The 22880-nt window shown below is 43.6% G+C and overlaps 1 protein-coding gene and 1 pseudogene across 2 annotated transcripts in view; one reads left to right on the forward strand and one right to left on the reverse strand.

Moving 5' to 3' along the window:
- The window catches only part of B3GAT2 (beta-1,3-glucuronyltransferase 2), a 64374-nt gene that overhangs the window by 3932 nt on the left and 37562 nt on the right, over positions 1 to 22880 (reverse strand). The window lies entirely within an intron of this gene.
- On the forward strand, positions 5388 to 22657 carry LOC118621250 (annotated as a pseudogene).

Here is a 22880-nt window from a genome sequence, read left to right on the forward strand (position 1 = left end):
TCCAAACCAAGATGGATAGCTTGACTTTTCTTCATTTCCAAATATTTATGCCTCAGGTGTTACATATACCCTTCATTTTTTTTTTTTGTTTGTTAGTGAAATTAATTTAGCTCTAAAGATCTTTGCAGTGGTTTTTCAGATACTATGAACCCTACAAAATCATGGGAATAGGATCCTCTGTCCTGGTCAGTTGTGTAAAAAATAAAATGCGGCCTCACTGGTGTGGCTCAATGGACTGAGCGCCGTCCCATGGACTAAAAGGTCCCAGTTTGATTCTGGTCAGGGCACATGCATGGGTTGTGGGCTTGATCCCCAGTGGGGGGCATGCAGGAGGTGGCTGATCAATGTCTCACATCCATGTTTCTCTCTCCCTCTTTCTCTAAAATAATAATAAAAAAAAATTTTAAAATGCAAATGAAAACTGGATAAACTCTGCGAACACAGGATTTCCTGACTTCCAGTGGAGTGGGGTAGGGTAAGGATATATCCCTCCCAGTCAGAGGGATCGGGCCTGCCTCAGTGGGTGCTTATTGATTAATAAATGCAGACATTCGAAAGACATTCCAAGTCTAACAAGCCATTTCCTCTTGGGGACAAGATGGAGCAACAAAGGCTGGGTTTTCCCTATTGTCTTAAGTAACTAAAAAAAGACAAAATGTTTGAAAAAATGGTTTCTAGACACTGGAAAGAGGCACGCAGAACAAAGATCTCTGAAGAGCCCTACAATTGCCTCAGTTTCCTGCCTGGGGTGAGTTAATCTGCAGGCTCCACCTGCAGAGGGAGGGCAACTCAGTTCTGCTGTCCCCTTCAGCTGAGAAAACAACTACGAATTCCAGGAGGCCGGGTCAGCTAGAATTCTCAGCACAGAGTACTGGAGAGAAAATTCTGCTGGTCTGTCGAGGGCTCTCCTCCAGTCCATCTGAATACGATCAGCAAATGCTTGTGAAACCACCTGAGGCCCAGAAAGAACCATTAGAAAGAAGTAGGTCGACTGATTACTGGAGCTCACACAGGTCTGGGATTAGGTCACATTCCCAAAAGCCAGAGTGGAATGGTAATAGTTGAGGCATCTGGAAGAGTAGTTGGAAGGTTATTGTGTTCACTGTGGGGTCAAATTAGCCCTAAACTAAAGGCTGAGCTGGTTCTGCCTAACAAAACTTTAAAAACAAGCCTGGAGCCCTGGCCAGTTTGGCTCAGTGGTTAGAGCATCGGCCCACAGAACAAAGAGACCGGGTTCTGTTCCCGCTAAGGGCACGTACCTCAGTTACAGTTTGTCCCTGGCCCCGGATTTGGGGTCGTGCAGGTGGCAACCAGTCAATGTGTCTCTCACATCAATATTTCTCTCTCTCTTGCCCTGGCTGGTTTGGTTCAGCAGTTAGAGCGTTGGCCTGCGGTCCAGAGAGACCTGGGTTGGGTTCCCACTAAGGGCATGTACCTCAGTTGCAGTTTGTCCCCGGCCCTCTTTGGGTCTTGCAGGTGACAGCCACTTGAGGTGTCCCTTTCATGTCGATGTTTCTCTCTCTCTCTCTCTCTCTCTCTCTCTCTCTCTCTCTCTCTCTCTCTTCCTCTCTTCCTCCCACTTTATCTGAACAAAAAAATGTCCTCAAGTGAGGATAATGTATATATATCTCTTTCTCCCTCTCCCTCCCAATCTATCTGAAGATAAATGCAAAAGGAAAAAAAAAAAAGAAAAATACCAAACCTGGAAAGGATCAAAATGCTTCTAAGTAACTTAGTTGTATCCCAGGAAATATATATATATTTAAAATACACAAAATATATAAAATACACAAAAAGGGAGGCAGTTCAAATGTGCTTCACTCCTTATGTGAAAGTGTGTGTATATAAATGTATGTTGTGTATATATTTCATATATAAATAATACATATGTATTATTTGTACTTAGCAACATAAAATTCAAAATGCCTGAGATATGAAAATTACCAGATGTATAGAGAAGCAGGAAACTACAATCCTGTAATAAAAAGAAAAAACAGTCAACAGAAACAAACCCAGCAATGACACTGATGGCAGAATTACAGAACAAGACCATTAAAACATAAATATACTTCATCTATTCAAAAAGGTAGAGGAAAGATGGAACATGCCAAGTAGAGGTATGGAAGATGCAAAAAGGAGCCAAAGTGATTTAATTGTGATGGAAAAGACAATGAGATGAAAAACCTACTGGCTGGGATTAACACACAACAAGACATTACAGAAAAAAAGATCAGTAAACTTGAGGTCAACAATAGAAACTACTAAAAGGAGCTCTGGCCAGTTTGGCTCAGTGGTTATAGCATCGGCCTGTGGTCCAAAGAGATTCAGATTTGGTTCCCACTAAGGGCACGTACCTCGGTTGCAATTTGTCCCTGGCCCCGGATGGGTTCTGTGGGTGGCAACCATTTGATGTGTCCCTTTCACATCGATGTTTCCCACCCCCACCCCCCGTCTGAACAAAATACAGAAAAATGTCCTCGGATGAGGATAAAAAAAAAAAACAACACTAAAAGGAAACACCAATACACACACACACACACACACACACACACACACGTACAAAAACAGACTGAAAGGAATGAAAGGTGGGAGGGGGCTAGAACAAAATATTTTAAGAAATAACTGAAATTTTTACATATTTAAAAAATCCATAAGGATATATAAGACAGACAACACTAGCAATCAACTTTATAGAACACACCACCCAACAACAGCAGAATACATAATTTTCAAATACACATGGGACATTATCAAGATAAGCCACAGGCTGGGCCATGAGTCAAGTCTCAATAAATTTAAAAGAATAAATTGTAGCCCTGGCTGGTTTGGCTCAGTGGTTAAAGCATTGGCCTGCGGTCCGGAGAGACCCGGGTTCGGTTCCCGCTAAGGGCACGTACTTTGGTTGCAGTTTGTCCCCAGCCCTGGTTGGTCGTGCGGGTGGCAGCCACTCAATGTGTCCCTTTCACATCGATGTTTCTCTCTCTCTCTCTCTCTCCCTCCTGCTCTATCTGAACAAAGAATGAAAAAGTGTCCTCGGGTGAGGATAAAAAAAAAAAAAAAAAAAAAAAAAGAATAAATTGTAGAAAATACTCTGATCGCATGGAATTAAAACAGAAATCAGTAGTATAAAGATATCATGAAAATCTAGTATTTGGAAATTAACATAATTCTAAATAAGATATGGGTCAAAGAGGAATCAAAAGGGAATGAAAACAAAACAAGACATCACACTTTGTGGGATGCAACTAAAGCAGTATTTAGAACATGAATATTTTTAAAAACTACTAAACATTTATATTAAATAAAAAGGTCTCAACTCAATGTCCTAAGTTCCTACCTTTATACACTAGAAAGAGTAAATGAAATCCAAAGTGAATAGACAAAAAAAAGGTATGAATGAATAAAAGAACCAAAATCACTGCAACAGAAATAGAATATTGTAGAAAAGGTCAGTGAAATCAAAACCATGCCCTTAGGGGTAAAAAAGTCAATATAATGGATAAATATCTACCCATACTTAGGGGGGAAAGAAAAAACACAAATTAGCAATACTGAGAATGAGAGAGGAGGAGTAGTAGTCATCCTACAAATGTTTAAATGACAACAAAGGAGTATTATGAGCAACTTTGTGGCAGTAAATTACAAAACATAAAAATGGACAAATTTCTTGAAAGACACAAAGCTCTCTCACAAAGAAAAGATCTGAATAGCCCTTTATCCATTAAATAAATTTAGAATAAAATCTTTCCACCAAAAATCACATACACTCCTAAAACTATTCCAAAAAAATCAAGAAAGAAGACTCCCAAGTTCATTTTACAAGGCCAGCATTATCCTAATTCCAAAACCAAAGACACTACACAAAAAGAAAATTATAGGCAGTAACCCTGAACACAGATGCTAAAATCCTCAAAATATTAGCAAATCGGACCCAGCAATACATTAAAAAGATCATATACCAGACCAAGTGGGATTTTATTCCAGGGGTGCCAGGTTGGTACAATATTCTCAAATCAATGAATATGATACATCACAAAAACAAAATGAAGGATAAAAATTACAGGATCATATCAACAGACACAGAAAAAGCATTCAACAAAATCCAGCACCCATTTATGATAAAAACTGTCAGCAAGTGGAAATAGATGGATCATACCTCAACATAATAAAAGTCATATATGAAAAACCTACAGCCAACATAATACTCAATGGGCAGAAAACTAAAAGTATTTCCCTTAAGATCAGGAACAAGACATGGATGTCCACTTTCACCACTCATTTAACATAGTGCTGGAAGTTCTAGCCACAGCGATCAGATGAGAAATAAAAGGCATCCAAAGTGGAAGGGAGGAAGTAAACTGTCATTATTCAAAGTTGACATGATATTGTATATAGAAAACCCTAAAGAATCTGCAAAAAAATACTGGATTTAATAAATGAATTTGGCAAAGAAGCAGGACACAAAATTAATATGCAGAATCAGTGGCATTTTTATACACCAATAATGAACTCTCAGAAAGAGAAACCAAAACAATCCACTTACCACTGCAACAACAACAATACAAAAATAGGGTGCCTAGGAATAAGTTTAATCAAGGAAGTAAAAGACCTGAACTTGGAAAACTATAGGTCACTGAAAAAAGAAACAGAGGAAGATACAAAGGAGTGGAAGCATATACCATGTTCATGGTTTGGGAGAATTAACATCATTAAAATGCCCATATTACCCAAAGCAATCTATAAATTCAGCCCAATTCCTGTTAAAATACCAATGGCATATTTCACAGACCTAGAACAAATATTCCAAAAATTTATATGGAACCAAAAAAGATCCCAAATAGCCTCAGCAATCTTGAGAAAGAAGAACAAAGTTGGAGGGATCACAATACTGGATACAAACTATACTACAAAAACACTATAATCAAAACAGCTTGGTACTGGCATTGATAGGTATACATATCAATGGAACAGAACAGGGAGCCCAGAAATCAACCTACACCTTTATGGTCAATTACTATTTGACAAAGGAGGCGAGAGCAAACAGTGGAGTAAAAATAGTCTCTTCAATAAATGGTGTTGGGAAAATTGGACAGCTACATGCAAAAAAATGAACTAGACTACCAACTTATACCATACAAAAGAATAGACTCAAAATAGATAAAAGACATAAATGTAAGTCATGAAACCATAAAAATCCTAGAAGAAAACATAGTAAAATCTTAGACATCTCTCAGAGCAGTATTTTTGCCAATATATCCCAAGGCAAAGGGAAACACAGGAAAAAAGAAAGAAATGGGATTACACCAGACTAAAAAGCATCTGCACAGGAAAAGAAACCATCAACAATACAAAAAGGGAACCCACTGTATGGGAGAACATATTCGGCAATGATTCATCAGGTAAGGGGTTAAAAAGAAATTGTACACTCAACACTAGAAAGATGAACAATCCTATAAAGCGGGGGGGGGGGGGGGGGGGGCAAGGACCTGAATAGTCACTTCTTCAAAGAGGATATACAAAGCCAATAGACATGAAAAATTGCTCAATGTCACTAATCATCAGAGAGATGCAAATTAAAACCACAATGAGATATCACATCACACCTGTCAGAATGGCTATCATCAATAAATCAACAAACAACCAGTGCTGGCAAAGATCTGGAGAAAGGGGAACCCTCATGCACTGTTGATGGGAATGCAGACTGGTGCAGCCACTGTGGAGAAACAGTATGGAGTTTCCTCAAAAATTTAAAAATGGAACTGCCATTTGATTCAGCAATCTCACTTCCGGGAATATATCCTAAGAATAAAATTTGCCTTTTTAAAGGATACAAGTGAGTGACTTTTGGTATATTTGTAAGTCTGAATACCATTTTGTGAAAAGACTATTCTTTCTCTATTGAATGATCTTGGCACCCTTGGCAAAAACCAACTGGCCATAAATGTAATTGTTTATTTCTGGACTGTCAATTCATTTCCATTGGTTCACATGTTTACCTTTATGCCAGTACCGTACTGTCTTTATAACTGTAACTTTAGAGTAAGTTTTCAAATCAGGAAGTGTCTTTCAACTTTGTTATTTTGGTCACTCTGAGTCCCTTGCTTTTGTGGTTTTTTTACATGGCCAACAGGTAAATGAGAAAGTGTTCAACATCACTAATCACTAGGAAAATGCAAATCAAAAACCACAATCAGATATCACCTCACACCTGTTAGAATGGCCATTATTAAAAAGACAAGAAATAACAAGTGTTGGCTTAATACCTATCCTTCTCAAACTACTGAAAAATTTTGAGAGGAGGGAAGACTCCCAAGCTCATTTGACAAGGACAGCATCACCTTGATTCCAAAACCAAAGACATTACAAAAAATATAGATATAGATATGCCAATATCCCTGATGAACACAGATGCAAAAATCCTCAAAAAAACTGTCAAAACGAATTCAGCAATACACTAAAAAGATCACACAGGATGTTGTAGAGGCAAGATGCAAGGCTCAGACAGGGAGGTCGAGCAGGAGGGGACACGGGCCGCCCCTGCTGAGCACCGCCGCCAGCCAAGGCCCCGCCCTCACCCACCCTCTGGCCTCTGACTTACTCCATGTAACGCACTGAAGCCTCTCTCAACGTTTTCGATCACAGCCTCAACATTGCCGATTTGAACCTGTGGGAATGGTTTGAAGCTTTGTTGAGAGGAACCAACATGCTTCTGCCTCTTTTCAGGAACTGGAGGAAAAGAAAGTTATGAGAGGACTCAGTAGATGAAGAATGGCAGTTAGGAGAATTTCCCATGCCGAAAAACACTAGATCCCAATGACTGAAAGAACCAAGATCAGTATGCAGTCCTTGGACTGGGCCTTGTCAGATACAAAGCTACACAGGGACAGATCAAAGTCGCTCCCGAAGCAATGGTGTCAAAACATCACCAAATGAAAAGCAGCTGGTGAGCCAACAAAACCAGCACATAATGACTACTTCACTTGCGTAACTAAAGCTTATGAAATGTTATTTGATCCAGTGAAAAGACTCCCATTTAACAGTGTAGATCCTACTTTTGATAACTTGGTTCCTTCTAACTGTGAAGCAAAGGATAATTTCTTCCTAGTGTTTTCTTATATTTGAAAGAAATTCCAGATGGTCAAATAAAAAAATGTGGCCCTAAACTTGGTGGTATGAATTCATCATTTGAAGGTATAGATGCATTTTATTCTTTCTGGTATAATTTTGATTCTTGGAGAGAATTTTCTTATTGAGATGAAGAAAAAAGCTGAACATTCTGATGAGAGGAGATGAGTGAAAAGCAGAACAGAGCAACAAAAGCACAAAGGAAAAAAGAAGCAATGAACAGGATAAGAACATCAGTCGACAATGCAAATAGCTGCGATCCCAGAATAAAAAAAACTGAAGAAAAGGCCAAGAAAGAAACAGAAGAGAAAGCAAAAGCAGAATCAAAATGGAATGAGCAAGAAGCTAAAGCAAATCAAAGACAAGCTGAATTAGAAGCTGCTTGTTTAGCTGAAGAGAAGAGGAAGAAGTTAGACAATAAGCACTATTGGCAAAGAATGAAAAAGATGCTCAGAAAAATACATTAAAATGAAAGGCAAAAATGTCACAACTCATACAAGACTGAAATTACTTTTCTGTTAATGAGGCAGAGGGGGTTACAATGATAGGAGTGGAAAAAGTTGATCGCTTTGAATTAGCAAGTTTACAGTGCTTGAATGAAACACTCACATCATCAACAAAAGTAGGAAATAAAGAAGAGAAATAAATGAGCAAATCAGAAAAGAGAAAGAGGAAGCTGAGGCTTCTGTGTGACAAGCATCTAAGGATGCAAATCAACTGTCAGAGGTGGAAATGGCAGTAAAAACTGGTCAGAAGATGATCTGAAATTACAGGTTCAAGCTGTGGACCTCTCCCCTGCTGGAACAAATTCAAGGTGGGAAGTTACTGCTATAACATACATTCTTCTGGAGTCAAGAGAACTGCCAAAGATGTTATCGGCAAAGCAAAAGCCTTCAAAAACTCACCCTCTTTGGAAAGATGACATAAACCAAAAGGCTTTTGATACATTTTAAAAAGAGCATGGAGTGGTGCCTCAAGCAGACAGTGCGACACTTCAGGATGATCTGAAGGTCCGTGCGCAGACTTCACTCCCTGAACAACAGAACAGAAGGTTTTGCAACAAGCTTTGTAAACGTACCCACTAAGTACGCCTGAAAGGTGGGGAAAAACAGCAGAGCCTGGCCGGACAAAGAGGACTGCATGGAACGGTAACAAGGGACTTGTCGAGATGGTAAAAGCAGGAAAGCTGCCCAAGAGCAATTAAAGCAAAGAAATGACATGACAATCTGTGTTGTGTGTGCATTTTTATAATAAAACTGAAAATATTGTAAAATATATATATAACAAGTGGGATTTATTCCTGGGATGCAAGGTTGGTTCAACACCCGCAAATCGATAAACGTGATACACCACATTAAAAAAAATGAAGGATAAAAATTATATGATCATATCAATAGATGCAGAAAAAGCATTTGATAAAAATCCAGCACCCATTATAACAATAAAACTCTCAGCAATGTGGGAGTGGAGGGAAGCTAGTGCCACATAATAAAGGCTTTATATGACAAGCCCACAGCTAACATCACACTCATTGGTAAAAAACTAAAAGCATTTTCCTTAAGATCAGAAACAAGACAGAGTTGTCCCCTTTTACCACTTTTATTCGACACTGTATTGAAAGTCATAACCAGAGAGATCAGAAAAGAAAAAGAAATAAAAGGCACCCAAGTTGGAAAAGAAGTAAAACTGTTATTATTTGCAAATGACATGATACTAAACATAGAGAACCCTAAAGATTCCACCCAAAACTATTACAACTGATAAATGAATTCACTAAAGTAGTAGGATACAAAATTAATATTCAGAAATTGGTTGCAGTTTTATACACCAACAATGAACTATCAGCAAGAGAAACTAAGAAAACAACTCCATTTACAATTGCATCAAAAAATAAAATACCTAGGAATAAAAAGTAAAAGACCTATATTCAAAAAATTGTAAGACAGTGAAAAATTTAAAGAAGAAACAAATAAATGGAAGCATATAGTATACTCATGGACAGGCAGAATTAACATCATTAACATGTTCATACCCAAAACAATCTATAGATTCAATGCAATCTCTATCAAAATGCAAATGGCATTTTCACAGAACTAGAAGAAATAATCCTAAAAGTTACATGGAACCACTAAGACCCCAAATAACCACAGTAATCTTGAGAAAGAACAAAGTTGGAGGTATCACACTACCTGATACAAACTATACTACAAGGCTATAAAAGTCAAAACAACATGGTACTGGCATAAAAACAGGTATATAGATCAATGGAACAGAACAGAGAGCCCAGAAATAAACCCATGCCTATATGGTCAATTGATCTATGACAAAGGAGGCAAGTATATACAATGGAATAAAGACAGTCTCCTCAATAAATGTGTTGGACAAACTGGACAGATACATGAAAAAAAAAAAAGAAAAGAAAAGAAAGAAAGAAGGAAACTAGACCACCAACTTACACCACACACAAGAATAAACTCAAAATGGATAAATGACTTAATGTAAGACCCAAATTATAAAACTCCTGGAAGAAAACTAGGCAGTAAAATCTAAGACTTTTTTCTTAGCAATATTATTGCCGATATATCCCCCCAGGCAAGGAAAACAAAGGAAAAAATAAACAAATGGGACTACATTAAACTAAAAATATTTTGCACAGCAAGGATATCATCAACAAAACAATAAGGCAACCTACCAAATGGACAAAGGTATTTGCCAATGATACATCCAATAAGAGGTTAATATCCAAAATATATAAAGAACTCATACAACTTAACTCCAAAAAAAAATCTAATTTAAAAATGGGCAGAGGACCTGAATACACATTTCTCCAAAGAGGACACACCAATGGCCAATAGTCATATGAAAAGAGGCTCAACATCACTAATCATGAAAGAAATACAAATTAAAACCACAATGAGATATCACCTCACACCTGTCAGAATGGCTATCATCAATAAATCAACAAGTGTTGATGAGGGCGTGCTCATGTGCTGTTGGCCTGATTGCATAACTGGAAAACAGCATGTGGACTCCCCACATTCAATGCGGCATTATTTATAATCCCCAACATAGGGAAGCAACCTTAATGTCCACTGATGGATGACTGGATAAAGAAAATATGATTCACACATACACACAAACACATACACACAATGTTGTATCGTTCAGCCATAAAAAGGAAGGAAATACTACCTTTTGCAACAACGTGGATGGAACTTGAGGGTATTATGCTAAGTGAAATAAGTCAGACAGAGAAAGGCAAATACCATATGGTTTTACTTATATGTGGAATCTTTAAAACAATAATAATCAACTTATAGATTAATGGTTGTCAGAAGCAGGAGGTGGAGGGTGAGCAAAATGGGTAAAGAGAGTCAAAAGGTACCAACTTCCATTTACAAAATGAGTAGGTTCTGGGGATGTAATGTACAACATGGTGACTATAGTTAATAATACTGTATTGTATCTTTGACAGTTGCTAAGAGAGTAGATCTTAAAAGTTCTCATCACAAGAAGAAAAAAATCTTAGCTGTAGCGATGGTTGTTACCTAGATTTATTGTGATCATTTTGCAATTTATATAAATCAAATAATTACTCTGTACATCTGAAACTAAAAGAATGTTATATATCAAGTATATCTCAACAAAACAATAGAAAATGTCTACTTTAGGGCTTTTATTTCATATCATACCCTTGTACCTTCCAGCCTTGGCATCTGTGAACTATCCAACTGAAAAACAGATATGTTAGTAAGAGTGTTTCAGGAATCATTATCATTACATTTAAATCAGATACAGTAAACAAAAGCAAGGGCTGTGTTAAAGGAAATATGTCCATTACTTACTTAACCATCATCTCTAAATTGCCACTGTCTCATGCAAGTGTTTATATAGATTTTCATGGTTCTAAGCCTGCATGTGCCATGACAAAGATCCCTTCCTAATCTATTGCTTCCTAAATGCAGACCAAACTATGGCTTTCTACATTTACGTACAATTATACTTCGGAATAACTTTCTATGAGTGCAGAAAGGATTAAACAGCATGGTGCTAAACAGGGCTGTTCACCTGCTTCAGGATACTCACTGAGACTTCGTGATTGCTTGAGGGTACACCATCCTAAAAACAAAACATTTTCAAAATTCCTCAAAAGCTATTTAGCAGCCATTGTCCTTTGTGGAAAAAAAATAAAACATTCTTCATTTCTAAGAAATATTCTTTATTTAATCTATGAACGATTCATTTAAGTCTAGACTCTGAAAATAAGCCATATTAGAAACCAAACCTTCTAAGGAAACAGTCAGGATGCTGAACAAGAATGGAAACTTGATCCTAAGAATAAAAGCTTAATTAACTGAATACGAACAATATCCATGAATGGCTTTCTAGTAAGTCCTAATACTGAGCTTTGGAGGGGAAGGGGTTCTGTTGGCTTCACAGCCAAAAGGATTCTGGTGGGAAGTGAGCCAGGTATGTGTCGAGAACTCGAGAACGGCAGAATCGACAGGCTGGGCGCTGCCTGTGTGAGTCACCGTCTTGTGCTTCATGTCGCTTTGAGAGTTTTACTCCACATTATCCATGACTACCACTGAATATGTCACTAAGCCACTCGAAGCAGCTCAGAAAATACAGCAGATCAGGAGAAAGCATCTGTGGTCCTACTCTTTAAACTCCAGTGTATGCAAGTCAAATAATCTTTCAAATAACCAGAGGTGGCAAGGATATGGAGAAACTGGAACTCTCGTGCACTGCTGATGGGACTATAAAATGTTGCAGCCACCGGAGGGAAAAAGTGGAGGTTCCTCAAAAAAGTTAAACGTACAACTTCCATGTGATCCAGCAATTGCACTTCTAGGTATACATGCGAAATAAATGGAGGCAGGACTTGAACAGTCACTGTACACCTGTGTTCACAGCCGTCTTCTGAACAGCCAGAAAGCAGAAATAATCGAATGTGTGTCGATGGGTGAATGGATGAACAGAATGTGGTCGATGTATACACGGAAAAATTATTCAGCTTTAGAAAGAAATGAATCTAACATGGTACAACATGCAAGAACCTGGAAGACATTATACTTAGTAAAATAAGCCAGACACAAAGGACAAATGTTGTATAAGTGCACTTACATGAAATACCTAGAATAGTCCACTTCATGGAGAAAAAGTAGAATGGTGGTTACCAGGGACAGGGGTGGGGGGTTTGTGGTGAAAAAGTTCTGGAGATAGATGGTGAAGATCACTGCACAATATGAATATTCTTAATGCCACTGTACACTTAAAAATGGTTAAAATGGTAGATTTTGTTGTGCATATTTTACCACAATAAGAAATACATTTGCAATCCTAGTGCATCCAGTGTTTTCTTACATTGTTGGTGCTGCTTTTCAGTCATGACTTAGAAAAACTCCTCCCTTGTGCTCAAATTCTCTTCTAGCTTGACCAGTGGAAGTCCTTTTCGTGGAAATAATTTCACTGAGCATTCTCAAACATTTTGTAGTGTGGGGCTATCCCACCTCAAACCTCCAGAATAGCTCAGTGGGTGGCATGGACTATAGTGAACCACAGGAAGGAACATGCGATTAGCCTGTGGCCACCTCCACTATTCTTAACTCTGGCTGCATTTTATAATCACCTCAGGAATTAAAAATATATACACATACTCCAACACCAGGACCCATACCCAGAGATTATGGTTTAACTGATCCCCGATGAAGCCCAGGTCTGGGTGTTTTTTCAAAGCCCTAGGTAATTCTGATGTGTAGTCAGGTTGAGACCTACCAAATTAGACACTCTTTAGAGGGTCTAGAGTACAGCTTAACATTATCCCTTTATTTATTATTGTTATTATTATTATTCCTCACCAGAAGATATTTTTCTGTTTATCATCAGATACAGTGGGAAGGAGAGAGAGAGAGAAACATCAACATGAGAGGGACCCATCAACTGGTTGCCTCCCACACGACCCTGACCAGAGGTGTGTGCCCTTGACTGGTATGGAACCTGCAGCTCTTTGGTCTGTGGGCTGACACTCTAACCACTGAGCCAAATTGGCCAGGGCGACATTCTCCCTTTAAAGAAATGTCAGCATTAAGAAATAATGGCAATGTGATCTCAGAAGAGGAAGCTGCATCTTTTAATTCTGACAATCCTTAAACTAGAAAAGAAGGACAAGTTAAAATTCATGAATTCAGCAAAAATTTATTCAAGCTACTCCTACCAGGGGCTGTGCCCGACCTGGAGGTGCAGGGAGAAGACAGGGAGCCCTCTCCCCTGCTGCACCAGCGGGCAGAGGACAAGGGGGCAGGCAGGACGCTGACTCGAGCGCCACCTCGAGGACAAGTGAGTGAGTGCAAGATTCTAGGGGAACGTGGTGCAGCATCTATGCTGGATGGAAAATCAGGAAAGACTTTCCAGATTTGAAAGCGATTCCTGCACCACTAATGATCTTGAGAGGTAACTAGAAATGAGCCAGGCAAACACGGGATGACAAGGTGACGCTCCCTATTCTGGGCTGAGGGCAAAGTGTACCTACCGCTCTTAATTACCCCAGGCCCTTCCGCTGGGACAGTGCTGGGCCCACCTGCCGCTTGGCTGGATTTGAAAGGAGCTGACTGAAGTGCAGAGTGTCTGGGATGGGGGTGATATGACTGCCCAGGGGGCTCGGGAAGAACCCAGCGAACTTGAACTTCTGAAGCCAGTGCAGAGAGTCGAGGGGCAGTCACAGCAACCAACCTGTGCGCTAAGGAAAACTGGAGTGTGCCAGGCTCCAGGTCAGTGGTGCAGAGCAAGCAGCCTTAATTATTATGATTTGCACTGACAAATTGTCTACAATAGAGTCCAAATGAGAATTATATCTGCAGATGCTCTCCTAGGAAAATCAAGGTGGCGAGGATAGCCCGCCCCCCACCCCAGGACCTAATTAGAGAGGGTGAGACTCATTCTTAAATCCTTCCCACGTGCCGGTGCCGTCTGTACAGAGAAGAGCACCCCTCTCAGCAGCAGGGCCAAGCTGACAGCACACCCTGCAAACCTAAATGTTACCATGGCATTTTCGTTCGAAAGCTCAAATGCTTTTAGTTTGTTTAGTTTTTCAGTTGGGAAATTAAGAAAATGAGCACATATCTGCTTCTCAACAACTTTCTAATGATCTTTTTGTTTTCTTTTCCTCTTGATGATTCTTTTTCACGATATTTTATGTAAAGCAAGCGCTGGCACTGCCCTCCACATGCGTCCTACACACTGAGCGAATTCATCGAACGATAATGAGCCCAGGTCCATCAGCTGGGGCAGAAGCGAAGTGTATCCCAAGCCCAAAGCAAAGAGTTTGCATGTTATTAAGGACGGCCTTCCAGAATGATCTAAAACAGCTAGCTGCAGGGAAGATTCACACGTTCAGAGAGAGCAGGAGCTTTTGCATGTATCTATTTCCACTTCAACCTCACCAAAAGGCAGGTGGTCTGATCCCTGATCTACAGTTGGGAAACCCAGAAGTGCAGCTTGCCTGTGCCTGAGTGGAGCTTGGTGGTCAGCAATCCCCCTACCCCACAGTACCCTGCACTCGCCCAGAAGTGACCACCACAATAACCAGTCACCACAGCACTGAGCCGATTCCCCTGGACAAATGTAGGAGCCATTGGAGCCCAGAGACACAGAGCCCAGTGGGAGGGCCATCTCTGGGGACACACTGACCTGAGTTCGAATCCCAGCTCCACCACTTAATCACTGTGCAACCTTGGATAAGTGACTTAATGCTCTAGGGCAGTGGTTCTCAACCTTCTTGATGCCGCGACCCTTTAATGAAGTTCCTCATGTTGTGGGGACCCTAAACCATAAAATTATTTTTGTTGCTACTTCATAACTGTAATTTTGCTACTGTTAGGTCTTAGGTGACCCCTGTGAAAGGGTCATTTGACCCCCAAAGGGGTCACAACCCACAGGTTGAGAACCGCTGCTCTAGGCTCAGTTTCCTTATAGCTGAGGAGATGATGTTAGCACATCCCTGTCCGCCCTCAGTGAGGATTAAATAAGAAAGCACACAGAATGCCTAAGGATGCCTGCTGCCTCGTACATGCTCAGTAAATGATGATTATTAAGTCGGCTGGACTTTCCTGGGGTAAGAGAAAACTTCTAGTTTTCAAAACTCTCAGTCCTGAGGGACAGCCATGTCCCCTGAGATTCGGAGGGATTAGGACACGTGCATGCGGAGCTGCTGTTTCCAGTAGGACGGGCCCTGCTGCAGCCCTTCAAGGGCTCAGTGGATCCTCCCCCCTCCCCCCCACCTCCACCAAGCCCAGCGTGAACGTGGCTGCCCCACTGCCAGCTACCCCAGAAAAAGCACCCTGATTATGGGCACACAGATGCACAGACGCTCCTGATCCCAAACACCCACCTCTACCCACACGGCATGGTACACGTGGACAGGGCTGACCTCGTGGGCAATCTCTGGAATGCACGCCGTTCCGGAAATACCCAGGAAACCGGCAGTGGGCTCCCTAGGGCTCTGACACCCGTGGCCATCCCCACGGCGAAGTTGTCAGGTTTGCAGCTGCGGGCCTCTCCGGAGAGCCACACACCACTCCAGGGACAACCACACCATGCTGGCCTCAGCCAAGGTCCCAAGTCAGCCCCAGACCCTGCACTCAGAGCTACCATATGACACACCGAGCCGCTCTGCTGAGAACATTCAGTAAGTGTCTTGTTCTCATACAAACCACCCAGGGACTGAAAACAGCACATGGCAGTTGCAGACAGCACCCAAGTGGCAAGGAGGCTATTCCCTCCTTCTCCTTGCAGTATTTATATTCATAAAACACGGTCCAACTTCATCAGTTCTGGCTGTGCTCACTTGGCGTGGATGGTCATCTGGTCCGGGCTGGGCTGAAGTCCGTTTCTGCACTGTCTGCCAAGAAAGGGCTTGCCAATGACATTAACTCCGGCAAAGTCCGTGTCTACAACTCTCAGAAGAGAGAAGGCCCTGAACAACGGTGGTTTCCAGAGCCCAGGGCAGCAGAGCAGCTGTCACCTGCCTGGTGCAGCCCATCACCATCTTCAGTTAACAGTCATCGTTCACAACGGTTTTTAAAAGGTGTGTCTGTAGCCCGCGGGGCAGGAGCTCTGGTACAGGGCAGTTCCTGGGCCTCCTTCCAGCTGGGCCTGGGCACCCAGGGAGAGGCCTGGGGTAGCCTGGAGGGCAGGATGGGCGTGGCCGCATTCTGTGTGGGCGGAGTCGGGAGCTTCGGCAGGTGCGGTAAAGATGCACAGCACTGTGGTGAGTGCCCTGTGCAGAATACGGGGCTCACACCGATGGGGATGTCAGAAAAGACCTCCCTGAGAGGGTGAGATTTAAGCTGAGAACTAAAGGATGAAGAGGAATGAACTGTGGAAAGAACATTCGAGGCACAGGTGCGGACCCCATGGTGAAGGTCAGGATGTGCAGGGGGAGCTGTGGGAGCAGGTGCCCCAAACAGGAGTGGGGGGGTGTAGGAGAGAGAGGGGTGGGGCGGGCAGGCAGCACTCCGCAGTGATGCTGAGTCCTTCACCCCAAGGGCACAGGGCAGGACTGCCCGGACCTGGCTCACACTCCTGAACGAGGACGGGACTGGGGAGGGCAGTGTGGCCCGGAAACCCAGGCAGGCGCTCTGCTGTCTTCCCCTCACCTCACGCCCTCCCAGCCTCCAACCCTCCATAAGGGTGGCACACCGCAACGGTCCGGAGTCTGAGACTAATCAGGGAGTGTGGGATTTCCTCCTGAATGCTGGTTCCCCCTTTTACACAACGGATACTCTGGTGAACAGAAGTTCCGCTTCCAAGATCACTGTTCCATCTGCATGGAGTTACAGCTCAGATAATGCAACAAATCACACCCATTAAAACTAAACCAAAATTGCCTGGCCGGTGTGGCTCAGTGGATTGAGCAGCGTCCCATGGACTGAGGGGTGCTGGTTCGATTCTCGGCCAGGGTTGTGGGGCGTGCAGGAGGCAGCTGATCAGTGTTTCTCTCTCGCATCGATGTTCCTATCTCTCTCTCCCTTGTTCTCTCTCTAAAAAAAGCAATAAAAGCATATTTAAAAAAATCAAAATTAATATATCTGTTATCACCATACCAGGCAACAATGTTAAAAGTATTTTCATTTCTGCTGGTTTATGGGCATAATCTGAAATGGCTTCTTAAAATGTAATACCGATTACACGATAGCCACTCCCCGACCTCAGCCCCACTCCTCTCTACCCACAGCAGAACCACCTCCATCTTTCAGCTTCCTCCCCGTCTGTTCCAGTGGACACTCTCTGCAGACAATGCTGCTGATCTTCCAGTCCTCCAGCCTTCAGGCCCTCGATTCTCCTCTTATCCTGTTCCCGGGAACCGTCTACATGGTCCTGGCTACTCTCAACCACCCCAATGCACCATCTCCGTGCTGTCTCCCACACTTGCACCCCACCAAGCACCCTCCTCCCCCACACCCATGACCGAGGCATCCCACACCGTGGGCCTAATTCGCCCACCTCAGCCTTCCGGGGACTGCCGCCTGTCCACCCCGACACCCTCGTCCCCGCCTGGCTCCTCCTCCTGCAGCCCCTGTAAATGACTACTCCCTGGAGCAGCCTCAGGCCACTGCAGAGTCTCCCTTGGGAGCTCATCTATCCCCAGGGTGTCAACACACCTCGTCCACAGTCCAGGCCAGAAAACCTAGCGTCCTCCTGGACGCCACACCCATTTCTGTAAGCCACACGAGACACAGTTTAATCGCTTTACGATGTTTCACTTTTATCAGTCATGAAAAAGTCCCCAGACAATGCTCAAAGTAAGCATCCGTCACGGTGGGTGCACAAAACACTTTTTTTAAATCCTCACTCAAGGACATTTTTGCATTTATCTTCGGATAGAGCAGGAGGGAAAGAGGAAGGGAGAGAGTGAAACATCGATGTGAGAGAGACGCATCGACTGGTTGCCACCTGCACGACCCCAACCGGGGCCAGGGACAAACTGCAACTGAGGTACGTGTCCTTAGTGGGAACCAAACCCGGGTCTCTCTGGTCCGGAGGCCGACGCTCTAACCGCTGAGCCAAACTGGCCAGGGTGAAATACTTGTTTCTATAAGAGTAAAGTTATCTGTTACTTAGCTGTAGTTTAATAAAAATGTGCCTCATCTTTGTGCCAGGTCCTTGACCAGGAGCCAGTGACACCCTTAGCATTTCCTGAGTGACTTTATTATGCTAATGAGGTGGCTCTTAGTGGTGGTTTCAGGATGGGGGCTGGTGACCAGAGCACCAGCCACAAGATTTTAGGGTAGGAACTGTGGGCCTTCCTGACCTCTGGGGACAGAAGCTGGAGACTGAGTTCAGCCTCGGGCCATCAAGTTCATCAAACGTGTCTAGGCAGTGAAACCCAACAAAACCTCTGGACACCGGAGTTCAGCGGAACTTCCGGGGGCTGAACTCACTCCTGTGCAGGGAGGGGAGCACATCCTGATTCCACGGCGAAGGGCACAGAAGCCGGGGTTCTCTCCCAGACCTTACCCCATGTGTCTTTCAGATGGCTGGTCCTCATTCGTGTCTTTATTATGAGAAATGTCGTGAGTAGAGCACTATCCTGGGTTCTGTGAGTCCTTGTAGTATATTATCAAACCCGAGAGCGTCGTGGGAAACGTCAAATTAACAGCTGTCAGAGTACAGGTGGCCTGGGGTCCCACAGTGCGGCAGGTGTCTGAAGTAGGGGCAGTCTTGCTGGGGACCCTCTAACTCTGGGTGTTAGCGCCTGAGCAGAAGTGCAGGCGCCCTGTGGATTCCTCCCGGTCCCTCCCGTGTGCCCCGCACCCAGCTGGGAACTGCCGTCGAGGGGCACGGCCGCCCGCCCCTCCCAGAGTGAAGGTTGCGGTGCATGAGCATGTCGAAAATTCAAAATATCTCAGCTTTAGGTTCTGAATTTGAACAAATCTACACCTCCTGGTGAGGCTGAAGATTACTTTAAGCTCAGTTCTTTCAAGCCACACTCCTAATTGACACCTTCCTAGAAGTGGCCAAAGTGAGTCTGTCACTTCAAAGTAACTCCCTGACCTCAAAACAGAGCTGAAAACTGTGCGGACGGTCCTGCGTCCAGTCCTGCGTCCAGTCCTGCGTCCAGTCCTGCATCCAGTCCTGCATCCAGTCCTGCGTCCAGTCCTGCGTCCAGTCCTGCGTCCAGTCAGCAAGGACGAGCTCGCGGTCAGATGCCCCAGGTGCGTCCAGTCAACAAGGACGAGCTCGCGGTCAGACGCCCCAGGTGCGTCCAGTCAACAAGGACGAGCTCGCGGTCAGACGCCCCAGGTGCGTCCAGTCAACAAGGACGAGCTCGCGGTCAGATGCCCCAGGTGCGTCCAGTCAACAAGGACGAGCTCGCGGTCAGATGCCCCAGGTGCAGGAATCGAGGCGCGAGGCAGAGCAGTGGCCAGCGACACCGGCAAAGCCAGCTGCTCACTGCTGCCAGGACAGGGCTGCCTCTGATGCTTTGCACGGTTATCTTTTTTCTGGTACGTGCCCTTGGCGGGAACCGAACCCGGGACTCCCTGGTCCGCAGGCCGGCACTCCCACCGCTGAGCCAAACCAGCCAGGGCTGGACAGCTCTCTTGATTCTTTAATTTCCAGTAATCATCAGAAAGTTTTTTAAAAATGTCCCCAGGGCAACAGAAATAATCTTGACTTCTGCCACTAACACTGTGCATAGAAGATACTTTCAGAACAATGTTTCCTCACCTGAGAGCAAAAATAGCATCTGCCAAGTCCAATGCGGCCAAACACAGATACAGGCAAACTTGATGACTATCGTGAAACATGACAGTCATGTGTCTCACACTCAAATAAGCTGCTAGTGATGGGCTGGGCTGTGACTTTAGAGACACCAACAGAGACCCTGAGGACCTCTTACTGAACGTGCTCCATACCCCAAAGCAAATGTGAGTGTTTTGGCGCTTTGCATTTTCTGTTTCTTTTTTTTTTTCTTTATTGATTTTAGAGAGGGAGGGAGGGAGAGGGAGAGAGATAGAAACGTCGATGAGAGAGAACATCGATTGCCCGCCTCCTGCATGCCCCCCACTGGGGATTTGGCCCACAACCTGGGCATGTGCCCTGACCGGGAATCGAACCAGCGACTTCTTGGTGCGTGGGTCAATGCTCAACCACTGAGTCACACCAACCAGGCGGTTTCCTAGTTTCCTGTCTCTTAATCAGCTGGTGAAAATCCAAAAGAGACCCCAGTTCCCTCAACTGTCTCAGACCCTTTCAAACCAGTGCTTCTCAGTCTGTCCCGGGCACAGAGGGGAGTGTCCCTCCTGCCTCATTCTCTTTCCAGACCTCGTGGGTGGGTGTGTTTGTGCATAACCTGAAAATGAGGTGGGGGTACCCTTTGCACATGAAGGTCCAAAAGGTCTTGTCCTTCTCACAAAAAATAAATGAATCTTATGTAGAATCTAAACAAAGCTGTGAACTTTCAAGATTTGGAATCAAAACAAACTGCCTCAAAATCAGAATCACTCATTATCCTATCAACCAGATCACTCTTTTTTTTTTTTTAATCCTCACCCGAGGACATTTTTTTTCCCTTCTTTTGTTCAGGTAGAGTGGGAGGGAGAGAGAGAGAGAGAAACATCGATGTGAAAGGGACACATCGAGTGGCTGCCACCCACATGACCAACCAGGGCTGGGGACAAACTGCAACCAAGGTACGCGCCCTTAGCGGGAACCGAACCGGGTCTCTCTGGACCGCAGGCCGATGCTCTAACTGCTGAGCCAAACAGGCCAGGGCTCAACCAGATCACTCTTACTTTAAGGCTTCCAAAAATATCAACAATGTACTGAAAAGTATTTTGCAAAAAACAAGTTCGCATGTGAAGAAAATTTAGTGTGTTAAAAGTTGTTTTCTTATTTATTCCTACTTTAAAACAAAGATTAATACAAAATAAGCAAATCCATTTGTATTTTATAATATATTATGCTTTGAAAATATATTGAAATGTTTAGAAAAATCCAAGCATGAGTCATGTCGTGGAGAAATGTTTCCCAGAGAATCTGGTGGTGAAAGAGAATCAATGTGTCATGGGCCAGGCCAGATGCGCAAAACCCACGTGCCATTCCTGAATTTTAGACAGAGCTATCTGGATCCAAATTCTGGGGGGAATCAGTGCAAAATTCTCCACGGGTTTCTTGGATACTTAATTGTCTACAGTAAGTTCAAACAGCAAAATCTAAGAAGACCATCTGAGTTGGCCTGACCTTGAAGTTACCTGGCAGGGTAGCGGGCTGAGATCCTGTAAGGAGCCGGGCCTGGGAAGTCTGTGATGGAGCAAGGCTCTGGGGAAGGTAAGAACCACACAGCTGTCTGCTGGCTGTGGTAGCAGTCACAAATGCTCACTTAGAATCCAAGGACCCAAGGTGGGGAGCCAGGATGAGAAAGAATGCATTAGAGAAGACCCCAGTGGCCATCCCCACCTCTGCTTCATTCTACGCATGAGCAAGATGAGTCCCAGAGAAGCAACAGACTTTGCTAATGAACTCCACGTTTTCTGTTCAAGGTGACATGTCCAACCAGCAAGAAACCTGACTCTCCAAGACACATTATGGTCAGCCTTATATTTTCAGAGCCACAAACTCAGACTTGACTGAGGAAAGGCCTCTTCCGAGAATCCCCAGGACCTCCCAAGTATGGCTGACCTACCTCCCTGTCTGCCTTCAGGTATTGGCATGGGTTGAGATGCCAGCTCAGGGGGCTGCAAGAACTGGAGACCGAAGCATAAAGCCAGGGTGAGGAGAGAGATGGAGAGGTCAGGAAGCAGAGCAGGAGGCCTGGGGAGGGTAAGAGATCTAGACTGTCCTTGGCGTTAAAGACAATGACACACAGTCCCACAAAACTGGCCTTCGGGAAATGTTAAACACTGAGCAAAAACAGCCTAGTGTGTCTTCTCTCTCCCCTGACGCAGTGCGACAGGCTGCCCCCACAAGAGCATCCACACCAGCTCATGCTCCGGTGTTCTTCACCATCGTGCTTCCTCAAATTTATAGTACTGTCAGAATAAGAGTGATGAACCCGTTTAGAACACAGCCTCCATCCCATCAGAATTCTGAGCAGAGAGCTTCTGACTGCAGTAGGGAAACACACACACAAGATTGGCCGCGCACAGGCTGACAGACAGACAGAGCAGTGTTTCAGAGTCGAAGATTGATGAGATCAATTTTGAAGCTTTTCTGCCTTCATCTTCTAGGTTGTAGATGCCAGGGATTTTTTCATGTGCCTCTAAGCCGCATGTTTCAAACTGCATCTTTCCACAGTTATCACAGGCATCATTTTATACAACCCACAGAAAATGAGTCACTTTATGATAAAGTAGCATCTTAGAATGTGTGGTCTGCTACGGGTCTTATTGAATTCAATTGTTTGGCTAGAGAATAAAAACTTTAAAATGCAGTTATACTCAAAATTAATAAATGCTTGAAAAACCAGTAATCCAATTTTATATTTCAGCTAAATGTATCAAGAAGCACTAAACGTATCAAGAAGCACTAAATGTATCAAGAAGCATTAAATTGATTAGCTTGTCAATTTCACATGACTATTAAACTTATCAATTAGTGTGTGATTTATTGTAACAAATTAGACCTCTAGAGAGAGGTACCTAAAGGTAGAGGCCAGTTCCAGTTACCACTGACTCCCCAGTGACCAACCCAGCACCTGGCCATAAACATGTGTTGAGTAAGAAGGGTGGCTGCATAGATTGGTGGCAGAATGG

The sequence above is a fragment of the Molossus molossus genome, unplaced genomic scaffold, assembly GCF_014108415.1.
Source record: "Molossus molossus isolate mMolMol1 unplaced genomic scaffold, mMolMol1.p scaffold_m16_p_8, whole genome shotgun sequence".
Classification (NCBI taxonomy): Eukaryota; Metazoa; Chordata; class Mammalia; order Chiroptera; family Molossidae; genus Molossus; species Molossus molossus.